Genomic DNA, 16,110 nt, shown 5'->3' on the forward strand with positions numbered 1-16,110 from the left:
AGAAAGCACTAAAATCCAGCATTGGATAAATCACAATTAACTTAGACCCTCTGGCTGTTGAAAAACGAATTCTGTTGTCATGCAGTCAAGAGTAATAACAATAGCTCATATTTTAGTGCTGTTTTAGCTCAAGCTTTTTTCTCAAGCTTTTTTTTTTTTTTAATATTCCAACTTCAATCTCACCAGTTTTTTAAAAGTGCTACAGTAGGGCAACGCTGCAAGAAAATATTTACACTTAGTTGCAAAACGCTAAAAGTGTGAAAAGGATTGACACAGAGATGGCAAAATAGAGTCTATGTAAGCTGTGGTTACCGGATTACACTATGGCTAACTTGTTGCTTTGGCAAGATGACTCTTGTCCCATCACGAACTAACCAAGGAAAAAAGCCAATTAAAAATTTTTTTGTTCTATCTGGCTGGTTATGATGAGCAGCTCTTTTAAAAGATTAGCATACAAGCCGTAACACACACACACACACACACACACACACACACACACACACATATGCTCTAATGCTATTACTTAGGAGACAATGAATTTGTTTTCTGGATCATTTTTGTATCCTTATCACAAAATGTAGACTCACTTTATTAATGTACTCTACATTTAATGAATGCCTATTATATGAAAACACTTCATTAATTATAAAGAACTATAGTTACATATTTCTATAAGCATCAGGTATCATTTTCAGCACCATTTGATAATAAATAACACTTTTATGTTGCTACTCCGCTATTTTTCCCCCTTTGCATTTCTAAGGCAGGGGTGGAGGCTAAACCTGACAGTACCTTGAGTTCTCTGCAGCACAAGGAACACGACTTATTTTATTCACTTAAAACACACACACACACACACACACACACACACACACACAAACTGCCAGTTACATGCACTAACAGAACACTTTGAACACTAACTCAAATCCTTATTTTCATACAACCACAGATCCAACTAACGAGACATGTTCATGACACGAATGTGAATCATACAGTATATATATATATATATATTTTTTTTTACCCTGTTTCTATTTGTGCTGAAATGGCACTAAATAAAAAAAGATCATTTTAAAAGTTGTGAAATCAATGATGTTTTTTCCAGCTTTCCATCTGTAATTTTTACTTCCTTTTTTTTTGGTGGGGGGAGGCTAAATCTTCCCTCACACGCTTCTCCTGAAGCATGAAGCCCTGACAGGGATCCTGTGAGAGGCAACTTCTAGAACCATCTGTTACAAGTCCTCTGGCAACCAGAGCACCCTGAATGAAGAAGGCACTGGATCACTGAAGAGGCTGAAGGGGGAAATGTGGAAAGACAGCACAAATGCAGGGGAAAGGCGACCTCAATGCAGTGTCTGCGTGCTGGAGGCAAGGGAATTTGGGTTTCCTGGCAGCCGATGCTGCTTATGGAAAACCAGTGGCTATCGTGAGAAGTTTTAAGAATTAGAAATTAAAACAGAAGCCAGAGTTAAACCACGTTTATCAAGAGAGAATGAAATGTTCTTAATGGAATTATTATAAAACCAAAGCATGTCAGAGAATTTTCCCAAGAGCCCTTAGAGGTCATGGACAATTATTACCACTGTTCTGCTGCTCGGCAATATATGTAACCATTTTCTTGGGCTTTGGAACCTCCTAGGCCAGTCAGCAGCCCTAGTTAGGACAAACTTGTTCCTCATACTTAAAAGAAAATCATGAATAAAGAAATGGCCACTAAACACCCTTGGCTCTGAAGAGTAGAGAAGGGAAAAAAAGGTCACATTAAAAAAATATACTAATTAATAGCCCAATTACAAGGAAATTCCTGTGGGAGAACATATTTTATGCACTTTAAACCAAACGAATTTATGATGATTTATGTCATTACAATGAGTGCAAAATGAATTAATAATGATTGGCCACTTATTTCAAAGTGTAACCGAGTGAATGAAGCCTTTTCCCACTTGCTAATGTCCATCAAAGAAGAAGGATGGCAGAGTGCCATCTAGAATTCTACTCCTTTGCTTTATACAGGTACTTAATTTGGTCAAAAATAATTCCAGTGCAGTGTGCATTATTATGGTTATGGAATAATTAATAAACACTTCTATAATGAGATGCTTTTGTATTAATGCAGTTATGAAAACGGTTTTTAAACTTTTTACATCCTGTATTGCACAAAAACTGTCATCATTCCATTTAATAACAAGCATAAAATAACTCAAATTAGGAAGTTAGTTTAACAAAGATATTTTTAAACTCATTAATCTACTACCAGCTTGGTCAAAAATGTCCTAATTCAAAGAAATTAGCTGTTTCTTGCCCTATAATCAAAGGAGTATAAATCCAATGTTTCTTGACTGAAAGTACATTTTTTTCTGTTCTATTGAGTTTTAAATTAACTAAGTTGTGTCATACAGTAAAATTTAATCTCATTTTGCTTTTGGTATTTCATGTATTTTGGATGGCAGACTAAAGTAAGTCTTACCTTCTCATAAACAAAAGGAGATTTCTCATTGCCCACTGTCCTTCTCTGCCTACGGAAGGTAAAAAGTGCTGATTGACAATCTGTGAGTCAGAAATAAAGAAGTAAAGTAATAGAAGTAGATGTTTATGATGTCAAAGAAGTAAACAACAAAGCCGTGGATCTCTGCGATCTGTAATTAAATGATCCAAATACTTCTATGTCCTGCTCCCAAAAGGTGTATAGCTGTTGAAGGACATGAATGGTGGGGGGCTGGGAGGGTGCAGAGTGGGAAGCAAGAGAACACCAGGCTTAAGTTCTAGCTCAGCATCCAACAGCGGAGTGATGCTTTCGTTCACTCAGTATCTCCTGGTGCCTGCCGTGGACCAAGCTCTGTTCAGGCGCAGGTCAACCAAGTCTGTGCTCTCACAAAGCTCACATTCCAGTTGGGATATAACAGCCAAATGAACAAACAGACGTGTCGAGTAGTAAGTGACCGAGAGGGAAGGGCTCTGAAAAAGGTGACAGCTGAGCAAAGACCTGACAGCAGGGAAAGAGAGGCATGCGGGCACCTGTGGGAGAAGCAGTCTAGGCTGAGGACCTGCACAAAAGGCTCAGAGGCAGGAGCCAGCCTGGGACATCTCAGGGACGGCACAAGGTACAGTGTGGCTGGATGGCAGTGAATGGGGGGAAGGTGGGGGCACATGAGGTCAGAGAGGCAGCTGTGGGCTGGACCACACAGGGCCTTTTCAACATGGGGTGTGATTCTAAGTGTCACAAGAAACTCGTGGAAGTTGCGTGGAGTAGAGTGATGATCTGCTGTCAACTAGAAAGTGGCTGGGTGCTGTGCAGAGAGTAGATGATGGGTTTGAGGTGGGGGAGTAACATTAAGGGAGGCTATCTGGGGGGCTCTAATGATGGTTCTGGCAAGAGATAATGATGGCTTGGACTAAAGCAGTAATGATGGAGTAGTGAGAGCTGTGTGAATTCTGGATTAAAAAAAGTTTTTTTAAAGATCGAGCAGGCAGAATTCACTTGAGGATTGGATGTGGACACAAGACAGAAAGAGGAGAAATAAAACTGATTCCAAGAATCTGGGCATGAACAACTTGGTGAAGAGTGGAGACATTTACTGAAATGAGTCAGAACAGGAGAGAGGAGGTTTTTGTTTGTTTTTGAAATGAGAGCAATCATCCAAATTTCAGGGTTGGCCATTTCAAGGTTGAGATACCCACTCAGTATCTGAAGGTAGGTTTCAGATAAGCCTTTGGATGTATGAGTCGAGACTGGTGTAGAAACCAGGGATAGAATTAAAAATTTGGAAATCACCCGTGTACAGACAGCACTGAAGCCACGGGACTGGGTATGCTACCCAGGGAATGAGTGTAGGAAGAAGAGAACTTTCACAGGCTGGGAAGAGGAGCACGATGAAGATTGGACGCCAGTGGCTAAAGAGGAAAGAGAAACAGGAGAGGAGAGTGTCACAGATGCGAAGTGAAGAAAGTCCCAGCATAGCAGGAGACAGAGACAAGGCCTGAGAGTTGCTTGTTGGGTCTGACCACGTGTTAAGTCACTGGTTACCTTACTGAAAAGGTTTCAGGAGAATCAAAGGCAGAAAAACCTGACTGAAGCAGATTCCGGAAGGAATCGTAGCTAAGAAAGCAGGGAAGGTAAACAGAGTCAGAGTATTTAGTATAGATTGTAAACAGTTACCCAGATTAAAGTATCTTGATTTCCTGGGACAGTGATTTCTCATGACTGATGGTAAGAATTTGGTGTCCGTGTAACGCTCTATAGATACAGAATGACGCAGGAAACTGGAGTTTCTCTGGCTTACGCAACACGGATTTCTCCCCATGTGGTATGCATAGCTTGCACCCGCCTTCTTGAGGCCTGGTCACCTCCAGGAGCCAGCCAATCAGGGGGAGCCTCCGGCCTTCTAGGCAGAGGAAACTCCCCGGCGCTGCAGCTCCGCTCACGTCTGACCAGGAGTGCATCTTAACCCTCTCTGGTCAGCTGCGCACCACGAAGCATCCTGTGACAGGGACTTGCCAAGTGTACTACAGGCTTCTGAAGGTGCTGGCGTGCCTCTCCGAAGTAACCGACTTCCTGCTCGATCAAAGTCTCACGCTCAGTTATCTTACCCATTTGCACTACTACAGGGCTTGTGGAATTTAATCATTTTTTAAAAAATACATAAAATGAAAACAATGACATTCTCTGAGAAATACTACTAATGCTAACCAAAAGTGTAGCCAAAAAACTGAAATGTTTCATGATAACTTCATGATTGCCTCCTCTTTTGAAATAATTCACACAGGCTAATTAAGTAAGTTAGCCATCATTGCAACATAAATCTCAAAGTAATTTTATTGGTTAGTCGAGTGGAGATTAAAATCATATGAAAAATGACTTGATCTCTTTTCTAATAATCACAGTGAAACATTCAAGAGATCAAGGGGCTGCTGAACGTTAACCCTTTACAGATACACAAAGAGTAGAATGAGTTGCCCTTATAAACACCAAATATTAAGTAAGCTGTGACACAGAGACTAGAGTAACCACAGAAGACGTAAAGTCGGAATTGTTCTACACGCAAGCAAATGGATAAATACCAACATTCTCAATACAGGCGCTCTAAATGTTTCCCTTCTACACATTTATTGAAGTTGAGTAAGGGAGAAAAAAAAAAAGATGAGCAAACAAAAGTCACTCTGCTGCCCGTTTCTCAGTCTGGACATCTTTGTTTAAGCTTTGACTTGGCTTAAATGAACGAATTAATATTGACAAAAACATCAACTAAGCTAATGAGTTGTTAGTTAAGGCAATAAACATGTCACATTAGAGTCAGCGCAGCAAAGAGGTAATTAGCCCTGGAAAAGCCCTGCTGATTGGAGCTGTTGAGATCCTCTGCTCTTAACCTTTGAGTCCATTATCTAACCCAGGAGTAGCGGCTGTGTTAATGGGAACTCGCCAGTAAATAGCAGCCTTGCCGGAGCAGCTAAACCAGCATTCAGAATCCTGGGATGAAAGGGTGCTGGTGGGTTTACAAGAGAGCCATCAACAAAGCTCCATGAAAACCTGAAACGGAGCTCTTCTGGGAATAGATGTTAATGTCAAACAAAGAGAGAGGACAACAAATACATTTCCAAAGAAACTTGGGGTGATACATATTTTTCAATGAAAGGATACACAGAAATATATCAAGTAACATACAATGTAATAAAGGAGAAGTCATTCCAGTCACAAAATCTCTCTGCTACAAATAAGGATGCTATGAACGATCCTTTCAAGCTAAAGCGTAATATACTGCAAAACAATGAATTCCTGAACTATCTGAGCCATGAAGCAACCAGAATCACACCTAAAGATCATAGATAATAATTTATATTCATTTAAACAGAAAAGAAACATACTAGTGCTATTATACTCCTGAAATATATGTTGACATGAGTAATTACACATTATCCTTCAAAGCAGCTTCCTCTATACATTTTTTTTAAACTTCTTATTAATTTTACCCTTTTGGCTTGAGGACAATCAAAACGAGCATTTTCAAAGACTACTTTAAAAAAAAACAAGATGCTTACAGAAAAATCAGAAATAGCAGGAGGTACAGCATATATGAATAAAACTCCCATTTTCTAGATTATCGGATCATTCCTGAAATAAAGCACAAGACCATACTGGCAAGTTCAATCTGAATTTGCATAATCTTCATATTGGCTTCAAAAAATTGATCAAACACAGCCTAAGTTTTGACATTGCTTCTAGTATTACAAATGGGTATAGATACATTAATTGATACACCTATCTTATGTGTATGGATTATCTGATACTACATTATCAGGAAATATTTTTTTCCTTTGGAAACTTGTTGGGGGGGGGGAGGTTGAGCTCTAAAGGAAACACATCATGCATTCAAGATTATACTACACTGCCATTCATTTTGTGTGTGTTAATGATTTTATGCTATTTCCGCTTATAACAGAAGAAAATATTCCTGATTCTAATTTTGTTATTATAGAAGTTTGATGAAAGAGATGAGTAGGTACGCAGTTCCTTGCTGCTCCCACCACGAGTATGTGCGGGGTGCATCTGGGTGTTAGAGGAGGAGAGAGACGGGATGTTTACTATACAGTAAATCAATACGTGCTATATTTTTGCAGGCTGAGTAATTTAAAAAGGACTGGAAGCAATTAGCTGCCTCATTCCGTACTGGCTACTGTATGGTTTTGATTTTTTTTTTTTTAATTTTCCCTCAAATGTAGCTTCTTTTTAATAAATTTGCAAAACAGCTGTACGTGGCTTAATCTTCATTAGTTAATTCTTTTTTATAGTCAAATATAGATTGAAAGGCACTATCAATCAGACTTTATTTTCAGTAAAAGATGAAAGAAGTAACGCTGTAAATCAAAGTAAGAAATACATTTTTCTGTTACTCTACTGAGGCTGGCAGCTAGGTACAACCTGAAAAAATATTCCACAGTATTTATTTCTGATATTATACACAGTGCATCTAAGAATGTCCAAATACTTCTAAACTGTCTAGGAGTAATCAAGAAAAATAAATAAGGTCAAAATATTTTTAAGACCTCACATCCATATAAGGATCTAATTTGATATAATTATATAACAATTTTACATCCACACCATATATCCTGGAATAATAGTGCTCAATCTGCGTATCCCAACTTACTTGAAGAATATGACATATTACCAAACCATGTCTTCCTACGGCAGGAAGTGGGTATCAAAATTGAGGGGGAGCAGACTTTACCATGAATGTAATTTGGAAAAGTCCCCCAGGCGATTCAGGTCTGTTCCCCTTCTCCACACCTTGCCCCTGCTTCCTTCTAGATCTGGATTCTAATCCCAGCTCTGCATCTGATAACAGTTTGGGGTTAGGTAGCTTAGCTGGGTAGAGTTTCCTCATCTAATGAGATAAAATGAGATGGGGAGAGACCTATTCCTTAAGTTGACAGTGGTATGAAATTATACATCATGCACCAGGCCTGACCCAGGGGAGCCTCTGAATATACTCCTCTTCCTCCATCTCCTTGCGTGTAATTACACAGAAAGTGTTCCTTAATTATCTTCTCCAATCACAGGTATTTACCTGTATATTATACCAAGACTTCAAAAAGAGATTTTTAATAGAGGAAAACTACTAGGACTCCAGTCCTTTGAAAAATGTATTTTTAAAAAAGTAAAGAAAAAATATATTTTAAAAAGCATTCTATCAAGTGGTAAGACAAACCAGTAACATAAATGAAGGAAGGAAAGGAAAAGGAGGAGGAAGCGGAAGCTCGACTCTGAGTTCCTGCAAGCTGGCAGGTGACGTGCCGGTGCTTTACGTGCGGTATTCAATTCTGAAAACAACCCAGTGAGGAATATGATGAGTTCCAATTTGCAAGATGAGAAAAACTGCTTCTCACAAAACTTAAAGAACGTATTCTAGGTCATCCTCATACTAATGCCAGAATAAGGCTTACCCGACTTGAAATCCTCTGTTCTGTCCACTATGTGTAATACTTATTTAAAAGTAATGGGCTGTGTCATAATCCAGATGTAAGATGACATCTGCAAAGGGATCTTATGTTAAATATCGCAAATGAAATACATCATGTTGTTTTCCTCCTGGTAATCCCAGGAACGTAAATTGGGCACGTGACAATTGAGTAAAGGGCGGAATCATTTTAACAGGTATGAAAAGTGGAGCCTGGCTGGGGAGCGCCTTGAGATTGCCAGAGCTGTTTATCTGAATGATTTACATACGTTAGCACCTTACAGGAAGACAGAGAAAAGCAAACAAATATTATACACTGGTTTTCCAATCTTCCCCGTTAACTCTGGCCTAGTTAACTAAGCTAGCAATGCTATTTTTCTTCCTCTCAAAATCTGTAGAGGGCGAATTAAATGTGAAAGCAAGATCAATTCTGTTCTGAGACAGTAAACGAGCTTAAGATCAGACCTGTTTCAGGCTATGGAGAGATCTAATTATGCCAACTTAAATGTATGTTTATAAAACTGTATTACAGAGGCAGGAAAAAGAGAAGATACCCACCCACCCCCCCGACAGGCAAACCTCATGGCTACTGATAGGGTCAAAAAAAATTTCTTTTTTGGTCCCATATACCACACCGTCCACATACATAGCAAAAACCATAGGGCAAAATACCTTTGTGCATCATGTTTTTATCCAAGGCAAGAGCTAGGATGATGTAACCTTCTCACAGTGATAGATCAGAAAACGGAGGCTTAGAGAAGTTACGTGGCTTTCTCTAAATTAAACAGCAAGTTTTATGGCAGGTCTTGAAGTCAAAGCTCCAGCCTCAAAACTGCATTCTCTCTACGGGAACACAAAGCTTCCATAATAAAGTTCAAAAGTATCATCGTCATAACTGTTTTGACCATAACCATATCCCAGTGCTTGGCACACTGTCTGGCACTGAGAAGCATTAAAAATATTTTTGGAATGAATGAATGGACCGGATTCACACTTCACTGTCACATTTCTATGATTTTTCGAGGTCTTGGGTAAGTTTCACTTTACTAATTAGCAAGGAAGGCTTTGCTGGTCACTCCGATTATCTTGCCGCCGAATTTCTGAAGCCCATCTTGTTTATACCATTCAAAGATATACAGACTTAGAAAGCTCAAAAATAGAAGAAACTTTAAAGATGGTCTGGCCTCGAGGTTTCTAATCCTGGTTGGTATTTTGAATCACCTGACAAGTGTCAGGAAAATACAAATTCCTGGCCCCACTGCAGACCTACGGATTCAAAACACACAGTCCAGCATGGAGTTCACTGCTCAGTGGGATGGCCAGTTCTATTGTTAGACATCTTTTTTACTACATAAAATTCCAAACATACACAGAAGTACGAAGAAAAGTATAATAAGTCTTGTTGTAAGTATTATTCAGCTTCAACAGTTCTAAAGTTCTGGCCACTCTTGTTTCATTTATATCCTCACTCATTCTCCTCAACACCTTGAATTACTTTGTAGCTAACCTCATCTAGAAATATTGCAGCATATACGTCTAAAAGACCATAACACCTAAATAAAATGATCAATAATTCCAGAATAGTAATGAACAGCCAGTCAGTCTTCAGAAGTTTATTGATTCTCTTTCTGTCCCCATTTTCTCTCTTTTCTCTCTCTCCCTCCTATTCATTTTCTTTCTTTCCTTCAATTATTTATGTTTGTCTCTTCCAAGCATAATCCAAATGTGCCTCTTAAATCCCTTATCTACAGGTTGCTCCCTCCATCTTTCCTGGAAGAAATCAGTCCTTTTGAACCTAGAGTTTTCTAAAATCTGGAGTTTGCTGATTCAATCTGTAAGATGGTTTTGAAGTGTTCTGACTTTTGTATTTCTTATAAATTCGATGAACAGATTCAGGTTTGAATTTTTATTTTTTCTTTTATTTTTCACTGTTTCTTAGATGCTGTTACATACTTTCATCAAGTATACAATGTCTGGCTGTCTCTTTTTTGGTGATATTAGGAGTTATTGCCTAGATCCATTAAACTGAGTAAGGCGGCAAAATGGTGATACTCTATTATCCCTCCTTCATTTATTGGCCAAAATACTGCTATAAAGAAGAATTTTCTCTCATCAACCATTTGATTATGTTCAGTTGTATCAAACAAAAAAGAAAGATAAACGTTTATTTCCCTTTCTTTACCAGTTTTCAAAATAACGACTTGATACTCCAGCATCATTCAACAGCGACACTGAGGTTTGTCTGACTCCCCCTAGCATCATTCTGAACTCTTGGATCAAAAATAATTGATGTTTCTGTATCAATTCACTGCTGTTATTTTTATTGCCTTTTTACTTCACTTATAGCATCTTATACAAATATAAACCTATAAATTGCTTCTGGATCTTGAGTCATTGTATGCAGACATGTTTCCACATAAGATTAGTTTTCGTCTAGCACTTACAAGATTGCACAATAAATATAAACAAAATCTCAAGTAGTTATCGTTACCACTAAATATGAAACAGATTGCATGTCTTGACTTCTAAGTTCTTAGGGGGCGAATACTTGTATCTCTATAATCCATTAGAATAAAAGTAGTTAGGAACAAAATAAAATCCTTAACAGCTTTAAAAATTATCTATAATCAAAAGGGAATTAATACAATGTAGAAGTTTCTCAACTGTTTTACATAAGTTATTTCCTAGATTTTAGGCTTAATTTTAACTTTTAGTCTTTTTTTTTTCATCAAAGTTCTGCCTTTATATACTCTCTGAGCCATGCTTCTCCTTCAGTATCTGTGAGGCTATCTACCTGCTTCCTTATACTGCTTGCAAATATCTTCATGTCAGTTTTCTGCCTTCAGAATATGTGCCCTAAGAGCTACTTCAACCTGCTCCATGCTTTCCAATCCTCTCACTGTTCTATAAATCAATATAAAAATTTTAAACATTTTTTAGTTCATCTAGAGATGACCGTAACACAAAGGTTCTGGCATTTTGAAGGAAGAAGCTACACAAAAAGCTATTTGAAAGTGAAGTTTCCTCAGTAAGATAATACGTTCAAACATGAACTTTCATATAGTCATGTAATAATAATAATTGAGAGAAAAAGATTCTGAGTACTAGATTACTCCTTTCTGTCAGGAACGAACCATTTTACTTATCTTGGTTTCCACAGGTGGAAGGCAAGAATAACTGTCAAACTCTACTTTCCATGTGGGTATGTTTTGTAAAACATGGTAACGCTCCATCTAAAATCATCTGAGTATCTAGGGATGGCTACGAAAAACATGTCATTGTCCCCAAAGTGAGGCTAATGTTGTTACCAAGTTTGGAAGTGACTGAGTGCAAAACACTTCTAATGAATACTTTCAGTACTAGCTGAGGCTTTGAAAAGTAACACTGCATTAAAAATTAGTCTTTATATTTTCATATTCAGGATAAAAGAGTTCAATTAATTTATCAACCCATTAAATTATAAACATTGAGTTAGCTGTACTTTCAATGCAAAGTTGTGAATCATTACTAGGGGCTTCTCTGGATGGCTCACTGTAAGTTAAATATGTTGTGAACCATGGCTTAGTTGAATCAGAGTAGGCCCCAATCAAAATGTTTAAATAAATTCATATCTGGATAACTGGAAAAAGTGACTGCTTATCACCAGTGAGAAGGCACTGGGGTCAGCCTCGGTCCATAGCACTTTTCTTGAGGTTGGTTGAACAATCTGAAATCCAACTTCCATTAATAATGTGAAAGCAAAATATGTCAACTGGTCACTGTTTTATTAATGAATGCTCACTATTTGGCTCAAGTTTCAAAAGAGTAAATACATCTTACCAAAAGAGTGAAGATTATTAAAAATAACATCAAACTCATTACCATTTCATTCATAGAAATGAAAGACCTCAGTGACTCATTTTTAGAAAATATCAGGGAATAAAAGTAGATCAATAGAAAATATAAAACCTCGAATGTGGGTGGATGAGGAACTTCCTGATATCTTCGTAGGCAAGGCTGTCATTAAGTCTAAAACAAACCCATTGCTGCCAAGGGGTGAGCACCTTGATACTTACAAGTTAGAAAGGCAACAAAGAGTTTAGAAATAAAAATCTCTGTGCTAGGTATGTCAGGAAGGCAACCACATAAGCAAACGAGAAGTACCTTATCTGCAAGGATTTACGTAATCCTAGGCCTAAAACTTATTGTTCAGAGAGTGAAACAACCATTGACCAAAATATTCTGGCAACACACTGATGAAGATCACACCTCCCTTCTGCCACACAGACTGAGTCATAAATCACTCATTAGTTTTACTTTCCTAGACATCATTTCTGTCTCTGTCTCTCATCAATGTCTAATAACAAGTTGTTGTTAATTTGGATTCTGGCTTATCTAATTTACTCTAATGACATGGCACTCCTCTCTATCATGGCAGAGTTGATACTTTGCTGTTAGGTTGAACCATATAAAATTGCCAATATTTGACCACCTCTGACTTTCAAGAATGACAATTCATGAGAAACAGATAATGCTTGATATTTCCTTGTCCCTACTAGCACTACACCAGCAACACAGGCATTTATTTAAAGAGAACAGGGCTTCCATCTCTGTGCACCTGGGTGACTCTATACACACAAGATTTAAGGGAGGCACTAAATATGGAAGACAGCAAGTTTTCAATCTTTTATATCCACTGAAAAAGCATATTCTATAATTATATATACATGTCTTATATAAATATCCATAAAGGCAAACTCTGTTTTGCAGTTACCAAAATTAACTTGATTGATAACCTATAGGTTCAGCATAATGACTTCTGGGCAATGAAAACAGCTTGAATGACATACTGTGTATAAACACAGAATATTGCTGTACTTCAGGAGCTGGCACATCAATATTTTAGGACTTGTGCTCCTGCCCAGAACTCTGCTCTTCCCAGAAGCAGAGTGGCCTGTTCCGCTCCAGCCAACGGCCTTAGGAAGCTCTGGGAGGTCACAGAACTGACACTGGAGACATTCGGAGCAGACTGCTCTGTAATGTGACGGCCAGTCAGACAAAGAATTTTAAATGAGCTCTGTCTTAATACATTACCTTCTCTTGGCCTGAAATTCTTTTCTCATGCTTAAAAGTCCAGAGAATCCTCCACCTGCCAGTAGTGTTCCCCCCTTAAACCATTCAACGTGAAAGCACCAGTAAATCCTCTACTTGCCATTTTTATTCTTTCTTAACTCCCAGAACGCTGTCCAGTGAAATGACGACTATGGCTAAAATGGATGGCACTGCACCATTTTACAACGCATAATGGAACTGGACTGCTTTTCTATTTTGGAGAAAATACATTGTAATGTCCACTGGGACCGAGGATAAGAGATTATAGGAACCATTACTTCAGTCTGATAAAGCAGCTAGGAGCAAGCTCAGAAATCCATAGCAATTAAAAGGCAAATAAAAGTTAAATATAGAATTTGTACATCTATTGTACATTATAATCAGAGATCTGATCTTGTTAACAAATCATTAATTATTCCTTATCACTAACATCCCTGGGAAGTAGTAGGTAAGCGATGGGACATTACTGGGCCATTGAAATGCAAATCTGGGGGCAACAGTTGCCAAGCATCATTTATTTCTCTGTAAATGGAAAATGGGGTTAGTTGTGCTTACCACACCCAGGCAGAGTTCAATTTTCTGAAGCCTGGTCTAGTTCTGTCTCAGACTTACTCCTTTCAGTGACCACCCTGCCTAGAGCAGCTGTGACAAGGGTACTTCTCAGGAAGAAGACACACAGTGGAGAACAATGTCTTGGTCAGTCTCTCAAAACTTCTAATACAATAATAACTCACCTAAACATATATGTGTATGGAAAACAGAATTAGCTCATTATGGAGCACCAAGCAGAGAATGAAATTCTAGTTATTTGAAAGTTCTGATTTATGACATTATATCTTAGAATAATAACAATCAATCCTCTCTTCTGGGCCAGTTATCAGCCTATAGTATCTCAGCTCCATATCCACAGTCCTTCCCCTCTCCTGCCCACTGTGTAATCCCGGAGCTAGACTCTGTGAACATCCCCTTTGCCAGCTGGCAGATTGTTAAGGTTTGTCAATAGAGGTCAACAGAGTGATCCTGCAAGGGAAAGACGCCCCCGCTCCCACCCGACCCCAGCAGCTCTGGCCTGTCCAACCCTCAGAAAGTGGCAGACTGTTCCTGGAGACCAGCTTGGACCAGCCGGTGCCCTCCAGCAGCAGTGGTCTGCTTCAGAGGAGCCCACATTCCTCCAGGAACCTGAGGACCAGCTCCAAGCTGCCCACACTCTCAGGAAACAGCAGGCCACTTGTGCCCACGCCCTCTGGCAAGTTTCTTCACCACCCACAGGTGGGGTATCTCCCTAGTAGCCACAATGGAGGAAGGTCTCTCCTGGCCTTTAGTTCCTTTATTACCAATTTTACCCCACCCTAGACGAGGTGAGAGCTGACATGTCGCACGTGCTCCTGGACCCCTAAGAGCCTCTTACACCTCCTTTAATAAACACTTTCTACTAATAGGCAATCCTTTATAATTTTCCTATTCTGATAACTGATGTGGTTTCTGTCTCCTGACTAATACATCTCCCTTCTTTTCCATCTCCCTTCAAGAATTATCAGGAACCAACATCACGTTGTCCCAAAGCAGCTGCTTCTACTGCCATGAAGCTTTTCTAGGCTTCAGGAAGATTCCACTTCCTTTCTTCACATAATCTTGAAGTAGCACATTTCAGACACTATGAGAGTTCTCCAGTGTCCAGCCCAATTTAATCTATGAAGGACAAGATGAAATTTCTGATAACAGTAAAAATACACCCAAATGACTAAATCAAAATGCTATTCACAAAACTAAATAATGCTTACTTTTTATATATGTTCAGTAAGTTCAATTCAGAGATCATTTACTAATCATGACATTAATCCTATTTGCCTAAAGGAGTTTTGGGGGCAAAAATCAGATACATCACTTAGGGACATACACACACACACGTGCCAGTCAAAACCTAAAGCATATACTAAATTCTCACAGATTATTTCTCAAAATACTTGTTTATCAGTGTGTTAACACCTTTTCAATGGAAATGAAACACTCATTTATTCTTAACTGTTATATGATGATCAGAAATTGTTAACACAGAAAGCATTTACTACATATTGGGTATGATTCAAGATCAGTTTCCAACTTGCACAATTTAGAATGACACTTTTAACAGTAAAACACAAAACTGAAGTGAATAAATGAGAGGCATGTAGTCCAGGGACCTAATTTTCATGGGCAGCTTCCCTTAGTGTAGGCTCAAGGAACATAACAATTAATTGTATAGGCATGAACAGAAGAAAAACTGAAAATATAAAACAAAAGATGCTTTAAAATTTTCAGAAATTTAGGGCAATGCCCTAGAATCACATTATTGTAGCTCTAATATAAGACCTTAAAAAAGATTTTCTTCTTTTTTTCGTATGACTAGCAATAAACAAAATTCAGAGTATGGAGATATACTTTCTGTCAACTTAACTACATGTAATAACCCAGGGAAAAACACATCTGGTTAAACATCAGCTGGTAAGTAAGAAGCATTGGGATTTAATAAACACGGAATAAAAATCATGTGAAAAAATGTGCTTTGTCTCTCAAAACCTACCTATTAATACAATGATATAAGCTAAGAATCACTAATTATTATGCTATTATTTTTAAATTTATGAATAAAACTGTTCTAAACTTTCTATGCATGGATGTATAACACACTTGGAAACTGGGGAGGGATGGATATTGGGGATGGGAGCCCTAGAAAAATTGTGATTTCCAATTCTGAACATTCTCAGCTACTTGAAAATATGGTATTGCTTATATATTATAAAATACAAATCTATCTTTATAGTACCACCTAGGAAAAACTGCCCTGTAAAATCTTTTTACTTTGAAATAATTTAGGCTTATAGAAGAGTTACATAAATAGGAAGGGGAATTCACACATATCCTTTACTCCGCTTTCTCTGATGTCAACAATGTATATAACCTGTATGACTATCCAAACTAGGGAAGTAACATTGGTGAACCTTTGCTGTATAAACTACAGATCTGATTGGAATTTTCCAAGGTCCTTTTCCTGTTTCAGTGCTTACTCCAGGATCTCACACTGTATTTA

At 38.2% G+C, this 16,110-nt stretch overlaps 1 protein-coding gene across 4 annotated transcripts in view; it reads right to left on the reverse strand.

Annotated features, from left to right (window-relative positions):
* Window positions 1-16,110, reverse strand: part of WDR7 (WD repeat domain 7) — a 287,874-nt gene that overhangs the window by 97,325 nt on the left and 174,439 nt on the right. The gene's annotated exons all lie outside the window — the stretch shown is intronic.

The sequence above is a fragment of the Vicugna pacos genome, chromosome 30 (assembly GCF_048564905.1).
Source record: "Vicugna pacos chromosome 30, VicPac4, whole genome shotgun sequence".
NCBI classification, from domain to species: Eukaryota; Metazoa; Chordata; class Mammalia; order Artiodactyla; family Camelidae; genus Vicugna; species Vicugna pacos.